This window comes from Pan troglodytes, chromosome 20 (assembly GCF_028858775.2).
Source record: "Pan troglodytes isolate AG18354 chromosome 20, NHGRI_mPanTro3-v2.0_pri, whole genome shotgun sequence".
In the NCBI taxonomy this organism is placed as follows: Eukaryota; Metazoa; Chordata; class Mammalia; order Primates; family Hominidae; genus Pan; species Pan troglodytes.
Window position 1 is genome coordinate 26,145,122 of NC_072418.2, and position 14,420 is coordinate 26,159,541.

Here is a 14,420-nt window from a genome sequence, read left to right on the forward strand (position 1 = left end):
TGTGTTACTTTTTTTTTTGGAGACAGAGTCTCGCTCTGTCACCCAGGCTGGACTGCAGTGGCACACTCTCGGCTAACTGCAGTCTCAGTCTCCTGAGTAGCTGGGACTACAGGCATGTACCAGGAAGCCAAACTATTTTTTGTATTTTTAGTACAGATGGGGTTTCACTATGTTGGCCAGGCTGGTCTAGAACTCCTGACCTCAGGTGATCTGCTGGCCTCAGGCTTAGAAAGTGCTGGTATTACAGGCATGAGCCACTGCGCCTGCCCCCCAGCTTCTTTTTTGTATGTATATATTTATTTATTTTTTGAGATGAAGTATTGCTCTGTTGCCCAGGCTGGAGTGCAGTGGCATGATCTGGGCCCACTGCAACCTCTACCTCCCGGGTTGAAGCAATTCTCTGTCTCAGTCTCCTGAGTAGCTGGGATTACAGGCGCCCGCCACTGTGCCCGGCTACTTTTTGTATTTTTAGTACAGACGGTGTTTCACCACCTTTGTCAGGCTGGCTTGGAACTTCTGACCTCGCGATCCACCCGCCTAGGCTTCCCAAAGTGGTGGGATTACAGATGTGAGCCACTGGACCTGGCCTGATTTTCTCTTGAACAATAATTTTATGTATTGTTAATATACATAAAATATTTTGGTTCACATTTTGAATACATTGAAAAAAAAGAGAAAGAAAAAAGAGAATTTTCCCATGTTCTGGGGTGGGCCTGGCTCAGTTCAGGGAGGAAGTCCTCCCTGAAAAGGCTGCAACTTAGGCTGTCTCTCTTGTGTTAGGCTGATCACTTCTTGTGTCACTCAGGGCCTTGAGAAGGTGGGGTCTTGAACGATATCCAGTCAGCGACATTGGACTGGAAACTGTCCAATCACACACACAACTGGAGCAGACAGAGCGACTTCCAGGTTGTAGGGCAGGGGGCTGTGTCTCTAGCTGCAGATGGAGCTCCAGGTCTCGTCTTCACTGCTCTGTGTCCTCTGACTTAGAGTCCCAGCCTGTGTGGCCCTGCGACCTGCAGGTACTGGAGATCCACAGCAAAGGCGCCAGGACCCGCTGAAAGCCTAGAAATGGTGAGATTGCCGGTTCCGACATCTGGAGAGGGGCAAGGGCTGGTTGGAACTGGTGGGAAGTGCCTGTGGCAGGACTCAGGCCTCCCCGCAGTCAGCTCCACAATCTGCGCCCTGAGTTCTCCTTGCCCAGGTCGGCATCCGTCCCCTGCAGCCATAAGATGGCAGCTAGGCTGACAGCCGGGCCCCCGGGCATCCTGTCTTCCCAGTACATTGGCTGTGCCATGTCCTGGATCCCTCTCTGGGCAGCTCTGCATCAGTAGCGCCACATCTCTCCCAGATTGTGCAAGGACCACGGGAGAATCATCAGGGCAGAATCCTGACTCAGGGTTATTAAAAATGTATGGGTGTCACAGTGAAAGTATTAAATAATTTAATCAAAGGGTGATTCAAAAATTGTAGAGCACCCAGCTATGGTTTTAATTTGTGGTCTGTGGAAGGGGCTTCTCGAACTCCTGACCTCAGGTGATCCACCCATCTCGGCCCGTAAGGGCTGGGATTACAGGCATGAGTCACCGCGCCTGCCCTAGTTTCTTAATTTTTACAGATCAGGGTGGAAATATCTTGGTTATGTAATCAGAGTTTAATTGGCAGTTTATAGTTGGTTAAGCCTGAAGCTTGTTTCTGGCAATGTAGTAATTTACCAAAAAATGCTCTTGAGTTTAGATTTTTATTTTTAGAAGTAGAAATTCGGGGACTAGAGCCACCTCAGTCTAATTGCCTGCCACTTAATTATTTTCGCACTCCAATGGTGACTGATTTTTCCCTGAATTTTTCACACGTGTGCCAAGCAGGACCTCAAAGTCCACCCCTCATCCCGTATTCCTCCAGCCTAACTCTGGCTTACAGTAAAATACTAAATTTCCAGTTTCGTCTGATATTCCCAAATGCCAATTTCCCCTCCCTAATTCACTTTATCAACTGTTTGTCCTTGAGTGTACATTTTTATATTATTTTAATCTTTTTTTTTTTTCTTATTGAGATGGAGGGAGACTTGCTCTATGTCTGAGACTGGAGTGCAGTGGCGTGATCTTGGCTCACTGCAACCTCCACCTTCTGGGTTCAAGCAATTATCCTGCCTCAGTCTCCTGAGTAGCTGAGATTATAGGTGCCCGCCACCACACCTGGCTAATTTTTGGGTTTCACCATGTTTGTCAGGCTGGTCTTGAGCTCCTGGCCTCAGGTGATCCACCCACCTTGGCCTTCCAAAATGCTGGGATTACAGGCATGAGCCACTGCGCCCTGCCGACTGATTGTTTACTACATGATTTTTCATACAAATAATAAAATAATTGTCTGAAAGGAATAAATGATTTTGCTTTTCTTACTGAGATATAAAATGTAAGCACCTTAAAAGTTTCTTTATGTGAACACTGTGTTTGAGTAATATTGCTGAATTTTTCTAACACTTAGTTTTAGTTTCACAAACCAAGTTAATAACTCTGACATGGAAATTAAAGCTTAAGCCCAGTGACTCCAAGCTGAGGCTAATATTGAGCCTGCAAAAGGAGGTTATTAAGGCCCAGTTAGTTCCTTTTGGGGAACCTCCCCTGCAAATTTCCCAACCTGATTATCCAAGACATGGAAGAAGCCTCTATACTGAGAGAAACTACAGAGCCTTGGAATGCTGGGGATCCACAGGCAGATGCAGATAAGGTTAATATAAAGGAGATTGGGAGGGTCTTACTGAAGATGGAGTTGTTATTGTTTTGAGGCAGTTTCTAGACTTTTAAAAATAAAACAGATGTATATAAAAAATTGAATTTTGAAGGAGTATTGCAACAGGAGAAAGTAGCAACTATAAGTTTTTTTGTTTTTGTTTTTTTTTTGTGACAGAGTCTAGCTCTGTCACCCAGGCAGCCTCCTGAGTAGCTGGAATTACAGGCGCGCACCACCAAGCCCAGCTAATTTTTGTATTTTTAGTAGAGACGGGCTTTCACCATGTTGATCAGGCTAGTCTCAGACTCCTGACCTTGTGATCTGCCCGCCTCGGCCTCCCAAAGTGCTGGAATTACAGGCGTGAGCCACCGCGCCAGGCCAAGAGTTTTAAAGATTGCAAAGATTAGGCAGAAAAGGGCTTTGCTTTCCAGAGAAAAGCAAACAAGATTAGAAAGGAGGTTGGAGGGGAATGTTTAAATTGAGTGTAATAAAATCAGATTTTAGATTAGAGAATGTTTTACCCGGACGTCAGTATGTTCTTAGGAGGGACATAAAATGGGGTTGTATGGTGGCTCAGACTGAGGGTAAGCTCAAAGTTCATATCCTGTGGGAAGAGAATAAACCTAAGCTTGATTAAGAAGTATTTTATGTTGACTACTAAAGACAAAGTCAGCTTGTTTTTCAGTGAGTAAAAAGAAACAGTACAAAGCGTTTTTCTGGCTGTGTGATAGGTAAGAAAAGAGCACCATTTCAGTCATAATGGAAAGAGGTGTTTTTTTTTTTTTTGCCCTTAAAGTCTTCCTGGAGAACACAAAGGATGAGAATTGTATTGATCACAGCTGTTTCTCACCTTTGTGCTTCATCTTTTCCCACCTTTTTTATTGGTTCAATACATTTATTTCACTTTTTTGGGGTTGTATCTTTTTTTTTTTTGAGACTGAGTTTGCTCTTGTTTTATTTGTATTTTATTGTATTGTATTTGTATTTTATTTTCTTTGTATTTTATATTATGTTATGTTATGTATTTTTTTTGGAGACAGGGTCTCAGTCTGTTGCCTAGGCTGAAGTGCAGTGGCATGATCTTGGCTCACTGCAGCCTCACCCTTCCAGGCTCAAGCAATCTTCTTTTTTTTTTTTTTTTTTTCGTTTGAGACAGTCTCACTTTTGTTGCCCAGACTGGAGTGCAATGGCGTGATCTTGGTTCAGTGCAACTTCCTCCTCCGGAGCTCAGGTGATTCTTCTGTCTCAGCTTCCTGAATAGCTGGGATTACAGGTGCCCCACACCATCATGCCCAGCTAATTTTTGTATTTTTAGTAGGGACAGGATTTCACCATGTTGGCCAGGATGGTCTTGAACTCCTGATGTGGTGATCTGCCTGCCTCGGCCTCCCAAAGTGCTGGGGTTACAGGTGTGAGCCATCCCGCCAGGCCAAGCAATCCTCTTGTACCTCAGACTTCCAAGTAGCTGGGACTACAGGCATGCACCACTAAACCTAGCTAATTTTTCTTCGTATTTTTTTAGAGATGGGATTTTTCCATATTGCTCAGGGTGGTCTTAAACTCCTGAGCTCAGGCAATCCACCTGCCTTGGCCTCTCAAACTGCTGGGATTACAGGCATGAGCCATTGTGCCTGATCATACCATATTTTCTTTATTCAGTCCACCATTGATAGGCATTCAAGTTGATTCCATGTCTTTGTTATTGTGACTAGTGCTGCAGTGAACACGCTTGTGCATGCGTCTTTATGACAGAATAATTTGTATTTCTTTGGGTATATACCCAATGATGAGGTTGCTTGGTGAAATGGTAATTCTGTTTTTAGTTCTGTGAGGAATTACCACACTGCTTTTTACAATGGTTGAATTAATGTACACTCTTTAACAGCAGTGTATAAGTATTCTCTTTTCTCTGCAACCTTGACAGCATTTATTTTTTAACTTTTTAATAGCCCTTCTCACTGATGTGAGATGGCATCTTGTGGTTTTTCTTTGCATTTCTCTAATGATTATTGATGAGCATTTTATTACATGCTTGTTAGCCACATGTTTGTCTTCTTTTGAAAAGCATCTTTTTCATGTTTTTTGTCTACTTTTTAGTGAGGTCTTTTTTTTCTTGTAAACTTGTTTAAATTTGTTATAGATTCTGGATATTACACCTTTGTCAGAAGCATAGTTTGCAAATATTTCCTATTATTCTGTTGGTTGTCTGTTTACTGTGTTGATAGTTTCCTTTGCTGTGAAGAAGCTCTTTAGTTTAATTAGGTCCAATTTGTCAATTTTTGCTTTTGTTGCAATGGCTTTTGGTATCTTCATCATGAAATCTCTGCCAGTTTCTATGTCTAGAATGGTATTTCCTAAGTTACCTTCCAGGGTTTTTTATAATTTTCAAATAAATATTTCAGCCTTTAATTAATGTTGAGTTGATTTTTGTATCCGGTGTAATAAAGTTTCAGTCTTCTACATACTGCTAGCTAGTTATTCCACCACCATTTATTAAATAGGGAATTCTTTCCACATTTCTATTGTCACCTTTGTTGAAGATCAGATGGTAGTAGGTATGTGGCATTATTTCTGGGCTCCCTATTCTGTTGCATTGGTCTATGAGTTTGTTTCTGTACCAGTTCCATGTTGCTTTGTTTACTGTAGCTCTGTAGTATAATTTGAAGTTAGGTAATCTAATGCCTTCAGCTTTGTTGTTTTTGCTTATGATTACCTTGGCTATTTGGACTCTTTTGGTTTTATATGAATTTTACAATAGTTTTTTTTTTTTTTTAGTTCTGTTAAAGATATTTTGGTCATCTGATTAGAATAGCATTAAATCTGTAAATATTGGGGTTAGTATGACCATTTTTAGGATATTGATATTTTCTACTTATGAGTGTAAAGTTGTTTTCCATTTGTTTGTGCCATTTCTTACTTCTTTAAGCGTTGTTTTGTAATTCTTATCATAGAGATCTTTCACCTTCCTGATTAGCTGTATTCCTAGATATTTTGTTCTTTTTGCAGCAATTGTTAATGGCATTGTGTTTATAATTTGTATTTGGCATGGATGTTGCTGATTTACAGGGATGATACTAATTTTTGTACATTTATTTTGTATCCTTAATGATACTGAAGTTGTCTGTAAGTTTAAAGAGTTTTTCCACCAAGACTATACAGTTTTCCAGACATAGAGTTATGTTGTCTGCAAAAAGGGATAGCTTGACTTCCTCTCTGTTTAAGTTCCTTTTTTTGTCATCTTTTGCCTGATTGCTCTGACCAGGACTTCCTATTTTATGTTGAATAGAAGTGTTGAGAGAAGGCATCTTTGCCTTGTGCCAATTTTTGAGGATGAATGCTTCAAGCTTGTTTTTTTCCTTTATTTTTGAGATAGAGTCTCCCTTTGTCTCCCAGGCTGGATTGCAGTGGCACAATCTTGGCTCACTGCAGCCTCTGCCTTCTGGTTTATGCAATTCTCTTTCCACAGCCTGTAAAGTAATTGGGATTACAGGCACCCCTGGCTAATTTTTGCATTTTTAGTAGAGATGAGATTTTGCCATGTCAGCCAGGTTGATCTCAAACTCCTGACCTCGGGTGATCCGCCTGCCTTGGCCTCCCAAAGTGCTGGAATTACAGGTGTGAGCCACTGCACCCATCTGCTTCCAGGTTTTGTCCATTCAGTATGTTGGCTGAGAGTTTGTCATAAATAACTTATTATTGTAAAGTATGTACTTTTAATGCCTAGGTTTTTGAGTTTTTAACATAAAAGATGTTATATTTTATCAAAAGCCTTTTCAGCATCTATTGAGGTAATCTTGTGGTTTCTGTCTTTAGTTCTGTTTATGTGATGAATCACATTTATTGATTTGATTTGTGTATGTTGAACCAACCTTGCATTCCCAAAATAAATTCTACTTGAACATCATGGGTTAGCTTTTTTGATACGCTGCTAAATTTGGTTTGTCAGTATTTTGTTGAGGATTTTTGCATGAATGTTGAAAGATATTGGCCTCATTTTTTTTTTTAAATCTCAGCCAGGTTTCAGTATCAGAATAATGCTGTTCTTATATAATAAGTTGGAGAAAAGTTACTTTTTCTTAATTTCTTAAAATAGTTTCAGTAGAAATAATACCAGCACTTTTTTGTACACAGCTGTGAATCTGTCTGGTCCTTGGCTTTATTTGGTTGGTTGGCTCTTTATTACTAATTCAATTTTTGAGCTTCTTACTCATCTGTTTAGGGCTTTGATTTCTTTTTTGTTCATTCTTGGAAGGATGTATTTGTTCAATAATATTTTCATTTTTTCTAGATTTTCTTGTTTGTGTGCACAGAGGTATTCATAGACTTAAATATATTTTTGTGGGGTCAATAGTAATGTCTCCTGTTATTTCTAATTGTGTTTATTTGGATCATCCCTTCTTCCTTCATTAATCTAGCTAGTGGTTTATTTATCTTATTTTTTTATCATAGACTTAATTCCTGGATTTCTTGATACTGATTTTGGTTATTTCTTGTCTGCTGCTAGCTTAGGGATTGATTTGCTCTTGCTTCCTTCATTCTTTTATTTATGATGTCAGGTTGTCAAATGAAGATCTTTCAAACTTTTTTAGCATTAAATGCTATAAATTTCCCTTTTAACACCACTTTAGCAGTATTGCAGATATTCTGATGTGTTGGTTTTTTATTTTTATTTTTATTTATTTATTTATTTATTTTGAGATGGATTTTCGCTCTTGCTGCCCAGGCCAAGTGCAATGGAACGATCTCAGCTCACTGCAACCACCGCCTTCCAGGTTCAAGTGACTCTCCGGCCTCAGCCTCCCAAGTAGCTAGGATTATAGGCATGTGCCACCATGATGGGCCAATTTTTGTATTTGTAGTAGAGATGGGGTTTCACCATCTTGGCCAGGCTGGTCTCAAACTCCTGACCTCATGATCTGCCTGCCTCGGCCTCCCAAAGTGCTGGGATTACAGGCATGAGCCACCATGCCCAGCCCTGGCCTGTTTTTTTGTTCTTATTTGTTTAAAAGAACTTCTTGGTTTTTGCCTTAATTTCATTATTTATCAAGAAGTTATTCAAGTGCAGGTTGTTTAATTTTTATGTAATTGTATGGTTTCAAGTTGTTTTCTTTTTGTTGAATTATATTTTTGTCAAGCTGAAGAGTTTTGTAGATGTCTATTAGGACTATTTGGTCAAGTGTTGAGTTTAGGTTCTAATGTTTTGTTAATTTTCTTCTTCAGTTATCTGTCTATTAGTGCCTGTGGGATGTTGTAGTCTCCCACTATTGTTGTGTCAGAATCTAAATCTCTTCATAGGTCTCTAAGAACTTGCTTTATTCATATGAACCCATGAATTTTATATAACACCTTTCTCTTTTCTGCTTTTTCTTCCGTAAACATTCTTTCCCGTGTGCACAATGTGCAAAATGTAGATGTCCATGAGTTCAAGAACATGTTTAGAGACCTAGCTGTTGTAAAAGAAAATACAAATTAGAAATAAGAGGCTTAATTAGTCCACATAAAAATAAGAGAAAATATCTTACTAAAATCTCTTTTCTTAAAACACTTAGATTATGTGTAGATTTTTATCTCCTTTTTTTGAAATATATGTAAATCATATTAACAGCTAAATAAATCTTTGTTATGTATTTATTTTTTTTTTACTCACGATTGCCTTTATCTGGGACCTGAGATTAATTGCTTTGTTTCTGCTTTGGCAAAAGGTTATTCTTATTATGTTTAGTCTTTTAAAGTTGACACAGATTTGTTCACAGTAAAACTCATTCCAAGAGCACACAAAAGTTTAGCATAAAAATAGGATTAAATTTAGCAAAACAGAATTATAAGGACTAAAAGATATTGGTAATTTGATTGACAGAAACCTGTTTATCCAACATGATTATTTACAGGCTGAAGTACTTACACTACAAAAGCAAAAATAGTACAGTTTATAAACTGAACAGTGGAGTATGTTGTCATACCTTGGTTTCTATTTATTACTTCAGTACAATTAGCATAGTTATGTGTGGTGTTGTTAGACAACCTGCATTCATATACATTTAATAGTATTTTCTACAATAGTATGAATATAAAGCCACAATGTCTACTTTGAATGAATTCCTTAATTCTTTTATTATTGTGATTCATACTTTTGAAATGTAAAGTTTTTCAATTGAAATATAGTTACAGAAATTTTTTTAAAAATCCTACATACATTATGACTAGTATGTTAAAATTATTTCCTACTTACATATTTCTATCTAATATCCAAAGAAATTTTACTACCACGTTGTTACAGTAGATATTAGTCTGCTATGCTTATTAATTTAACCAATAGAGATAATTATAAGTAAGCATAATTTCAGTGTCTTTCATTTCACAAATTGGAATGCTGCTATTATAGGACAAATAAAGACAGATGATGTGGCCACCCAAAAACTGTAGTAGCTCTCCAGTTAGCTACCTTGCAGGTTCATGTATATTCCACTATATTAACACAGTCAGATTTTAATTTTTTATCAAAGTGCTGGTGGAAGTTGTCAGATATATTTGAATATAGATTCTGCATTCAAAGGCTAGAAAATTAGAGAGCAGCAGAGATAGAAAAAATATTTTATGATTCTGCTGATAATATACCTCTTTTCTTCATAATACTCATGTTTCTCATGCTGAGAGTAGCTATGCACTTTGGGTATTTAGAGAGAAATTGTTTTTGCAGGAATATTTTCTGGCTGACTTGATAAATCTTATATCTAATTTCAGTTTTTTCTTAAGATGCTTTTAACTTCTTTTTTTCTCTCAATATAATCTTTCTCAGAGTGAGAGCTGTTTTTCTGTAGAATGCTTTGTGTATCTGTTTTAGAAGCCCTACTAGTATCCCATAATGTCTGTAAAAGACATGGCTGTCACAGTGAGAACTCTTGGAGCTATCTCTATCTGGATGCATGGTGGAAATCTAGCAGTATATTTTCCATGTCACCATTATAAATAGAAACTGTGGCTTAAATAATGCTCTCATTTCCGTTATTGTGAAGGTGCAGTTCTACCCAGGGAGGCTCTCTTCCTGCAGCTCAGGCTTCACTCTTTGATGTGACACTAAAGTGCTGCTATGGCAATTGGCGTTCACCTGTGATGTGAGCTGCCAGCTGTAAGCCCTGTGCTGTGGGCGTACCGCAGTGGCAGATGGTAGGAAACAAAAGAGGACACTGGCCACCAGGAGAGGGGAAGCCGGAGTACTATAACCCCATCCTCAGGGAGGAGAGAGGTACTGCTTTAAAATGCAAGTAGCCAAAAAGATAGCACCCTATTCAACCACTTTTGTAGAAGAGTGAAAGTCTACCTTCAGCAGGCAGCTGGCTTCAAGTTGCAGAACTATCTTGTCATGAAGATGTGAAAAGCTTATTTTGTCATTGAATATAACCAATTAGCATACATGGATGACCTCCCCAATGACCAGGTGAATTTAGGATGAACTATGTATGACATGGTGCTGTGAATTCTTCTACTTGTGAACTATTTATTGTAACCATCTTTATGTCTTTTCAATCTCTTAAGCAGACTGACTGTAATACATGTGACATTCAGATTTAATTGTGTAATGAGTTTTCTTTTTCTTTCTTTCTTTTTTTTTTTTGAGACAGAGTCTCGCTGTATTTCCCAGACTGGAGTGCAGTGGTGCGATCTCATCTCTTTGCAACCTCTGCCTGTCAGGTTCAAGTGATTCTCCTGCCTCAGCCTCCCAAGTAGCTGGGATTACAGGCACATGCCACTACGCCCGGCTTTTTAATTTTTTTCATTTTTTTTTATTTTAGTAGAGATGGGGTTTCACCGTGTTAGCCAGGATGGTCTCTATCTCCTGATTTCATGATCGACCCGCCTTGGCCTCCCAAAGCTGGGATTACTGGTGTAAGCCAGCATGCCCAACCTCTTTCTTTTCTATTATTGTGGTTTCTCTGGGGCTGAAGATAATTTTTTAAAAATTATATTTCCTAGAATTACCGGACATAATATAAACAAATAAGGTGCCAACCAAGCTTTACTCTAGAGGGGACTTTCCCTCTCAGGCTTCTAGCCAACTCACAGTTATGCTGTAAAGTGCATACTGTCACCTAAATATGCAGGCAGAATTGTGTCTCTGCCTATTTGGTATCTATAGTCCTCCACAGTCACTTCTAGAGAGGCTAGAGCAGATTTCTACAAACTTTTTTTTTTTTTCTTAGATGGAATTTCACTCTTGTTGCCCAGGCTGGAGTACAGTGGCACAATCTCAGCTCACTGCAGCCTCCACCTCCTGGGTTTAAGTGATTCTCCTGCCTCAGCGTCCTGAGTAGCTGGGATTACAGGCATGCACCACCAAGCCTGGCTAATTTTGTATTTTCAGTAGAGACAGGGTTTTTCCATATTGGTCAGGCTGGTCTTGAACTCCTGACCTCAGGTGATCCACCCACCTTAGCCCCCAAAGTGCTGGGATTACAGGTGTGAAGCACCTCACCTGGCCTAGATTTCTACAAACTTAATAGGGCAGATATTAACCATTTTACTTCTTTCAGTGACTCTTGTATCTTCAGACCTGAAACTGATTCAGAGACCATGGAGCCCAGAAACCCAATCAGTGTAACAAGTGTGCATTGAGTAGACATGGAGACATGAGAATCTCCACTTCTCTTTTTCTCCTCTTGCTAAAATGCTCACAATTGCAGGTAACACCTGCTGCTACTCCACCCATCCAGGACCTAAATCTGCAGCTCCAAATTCTAAATCTAGGTCTAGAAATTAAAAAACAAAACAAAACAAAAGTTTCATTTGAGAAATGCAAGTCTTTTTTTGGGGGGGGGAGGGTTGGGGGGGATGGAGTCTTGCTCTGTCACCAGACTGGAGTGCAGTGGCGTGATCTCGGCTCACTGCAACCTCTTCCTCCCAGATTCAAGCTATTCTCCTGCCTCAGCCTCCCGAGTAGCTGGGATTACAGGCATGTGCCATCCCACCTGGCTAATTTTGTATTACTTTTTTCAGCAGACATGGGCTTCACCATGTTGGCAAGTATGGTCTCGATCTCTTGACTTCGTGATCCACTTGCGTCGGCCTCCCAAAATGTTGGGATTACAGGCGTGAGCCACTGTGGCTGTCTGCCAGTCTTTTTACTTATAAAACTCAGACATTAAAATAAGAGCACAATTATGTCTTTCTCCCTACTTTCAACTATATATTGATCTCTTGAAGCTGTTCACTATTGCCAAAAGTAGGTATAAGTTAAACCAATAATAAGTTATTTATTTAAACAAATAAGAATTTCTCACAAACTAGTTTGTATCACCCCACTCTCTGTCTCTCTTCTTTTTTTCCCTTCACAAATCCACTTGTAATTGCTGCTAATCAGTATAGATTCCAGGCATCTTGAATATTTCTTCTCAAGTTACAATGCTTAAGCTTGGCCCCAATAAACTGTGTACTTATATTCATGTTGTGTCAGCTTTTTTTTTAGGTAAAATATTATTTAGAATTTTCTAGAGCAGTCTCTGTGAGTAGATTTCTCCTTTGATTGTACTTGCTGTAACAGCCAAAAATGCAAAGTGATGATGATTTTATCTAGAATCTGCACATAAGGTCTGGTCTCTGCCTGGAATTTACAAGACAGGGCCAGACTTTAGATTGAGAATGTACAGAAAACCAACAGGAGGCATTTTCTGCCTTGTGAGATGTCAACATAGACACTTCAGATCCCTCCTTTGAGAGTGTGGCTCTTTGACCTTTTCACATCACTACCTTTATGTGAGAGGCTACAGGTTTAAATAGAATCTGATGGCAGAATCTCTAAGTGTAAACAAGCATCTTAGGAGTGAGAGATCAAGACCACAAAGTAGCCAGAGCCCTGAGCACAACTATAGCTACCTGGAAAATGTGATACTAGAGTGATATTGTCCTACATACCCAAAAGCTAGCTAATCAGGACAGGTGATCCAGGTTCTGGAGCTCCACCAGGATAGTTTCATTTTCTTTTTAGAATCAGCCTGAGTCTCTCCTGCTGGCTTATTATTGGTCCGTCAGCCCAGGGTCACTGGAAATGCTCTCACAGTCACCTAGGCATCTGAGACATTTGAGAATCTCCAGAACAATTGTGTCAGGCTGACAAGAGTGGTTAATTTTGCTTCTGTCTTACTGTAAAAGAAATGAATCATCTGGTGTGTGTTCCTCCCATCATACAAGAGATGTCTTTGGTTGGTACCCAGGTGAGAGTTTCTCTGGTTCCCTGGTACTTGAGTGAAAAACAAGGAGGAGGTCTGGAGACTCAAACAGATAAACAAATTGATTCCATTTCATATAGTCATTAGAAAAATAGATGAAGCAGTCATGGTCCCTACCATGCAAGAACTTTTAGTCTTGACTATCAACTGCATAAGTGGTTTAATTATGCATCATATGATGGGTACAATAAATAGACATGTGCAAAAATATGGGATATATTTGCACCATTTTCTTTATATTGTTGAGACTTCTGATGTCTACACCTGAACATATATTTATAAACAAGAATTATTATTTGTATTTTTTAGCTTGCTAAGAATACTTATTTATCTTCTAAAAAACTATTTTAGAAAACCTTAAGAGATTTGTTAAATTGCTTATTAGTATGTGATATAAGCTTGAAAGGGGAGTGGGGTTTAAAAAGATTAAAAATTATACAAACTCTGAGATTTAAGTTTTTTTTTTGGTACACTTAAAAAATGAAACAGAACTGAAAATACTCCCCAGTGGCATAAAAAACAGAATTTTCCATTAGCTCTACACCCTGTCCCAACCCTGATCAGATTCACCCTTTTTGAAGACCTTATTTAGGTGTGGCCATACTCTGGAGTCTTGCCTCACAGAACTAACTAGAAGAGATCAGAGTTTTGGGTGATGCATCCTGTTGCTTTTTTAGGGTTGGTGCTCATGATTTTCTGAAACCCAAAAGCAGATAAATGGAAAATATAAAATATGATTTATAGGGTCTTAATTAAAAAAAATTTTTTTAAACCATTGTTTGCAGAGACATTACATTTAGCAACTTGTTTTCTCTCCCTGTAGATATAGTTGTTGATTCACAAATCACAAAATAGTAAATATAAACACAACAAAAATTAATCTAAATTATATGCAACTCTATCTGTATCCCTCTCATCTGTCTGTATTTATATTCTATACACTTTTTTTAAAAATCAGTGACAGATAAACAGAAGAAGAAATAAAAATGCTGGGTTCTTATTCTAAATCCTTGGAATTATTGAACACAGTATAAACTCACAGGGTTTTATCAGAATTAAATAATGGGTCATCACAGTGCTCTGTAACGTCTTATTGAGCACACAGTACCTGCTTAATAAACATTGCATTAGTACATGTGTACATGTTGTTTTCTAAATGCAGACTTACTCAGAAATTGCTTTCTGTTTTCTCTGTAAACTTTAAAGAGCCAGGAAATAATATGATACTTTAAGATAAAGAATGGTTGTCTTCATTTGTATCAAAAGTATTTGTGTTGTGACAAGACTGCTGAATATAAGGGACTCTGTGCTGTGCCTCATTTTTCTTTTTCTTTTTTTCTTTTTGGAGACGGAGTCTTGCTCTGTCACCCAGGCTGGAGTGCGGTGGCGCCATTTCGGCTCAATGCAAGCTCCGCCTCCTGGGTTCACGCCATTCTCCTGCCTCAGCCTCCCGAGTAGCTGGGACTACAGGCG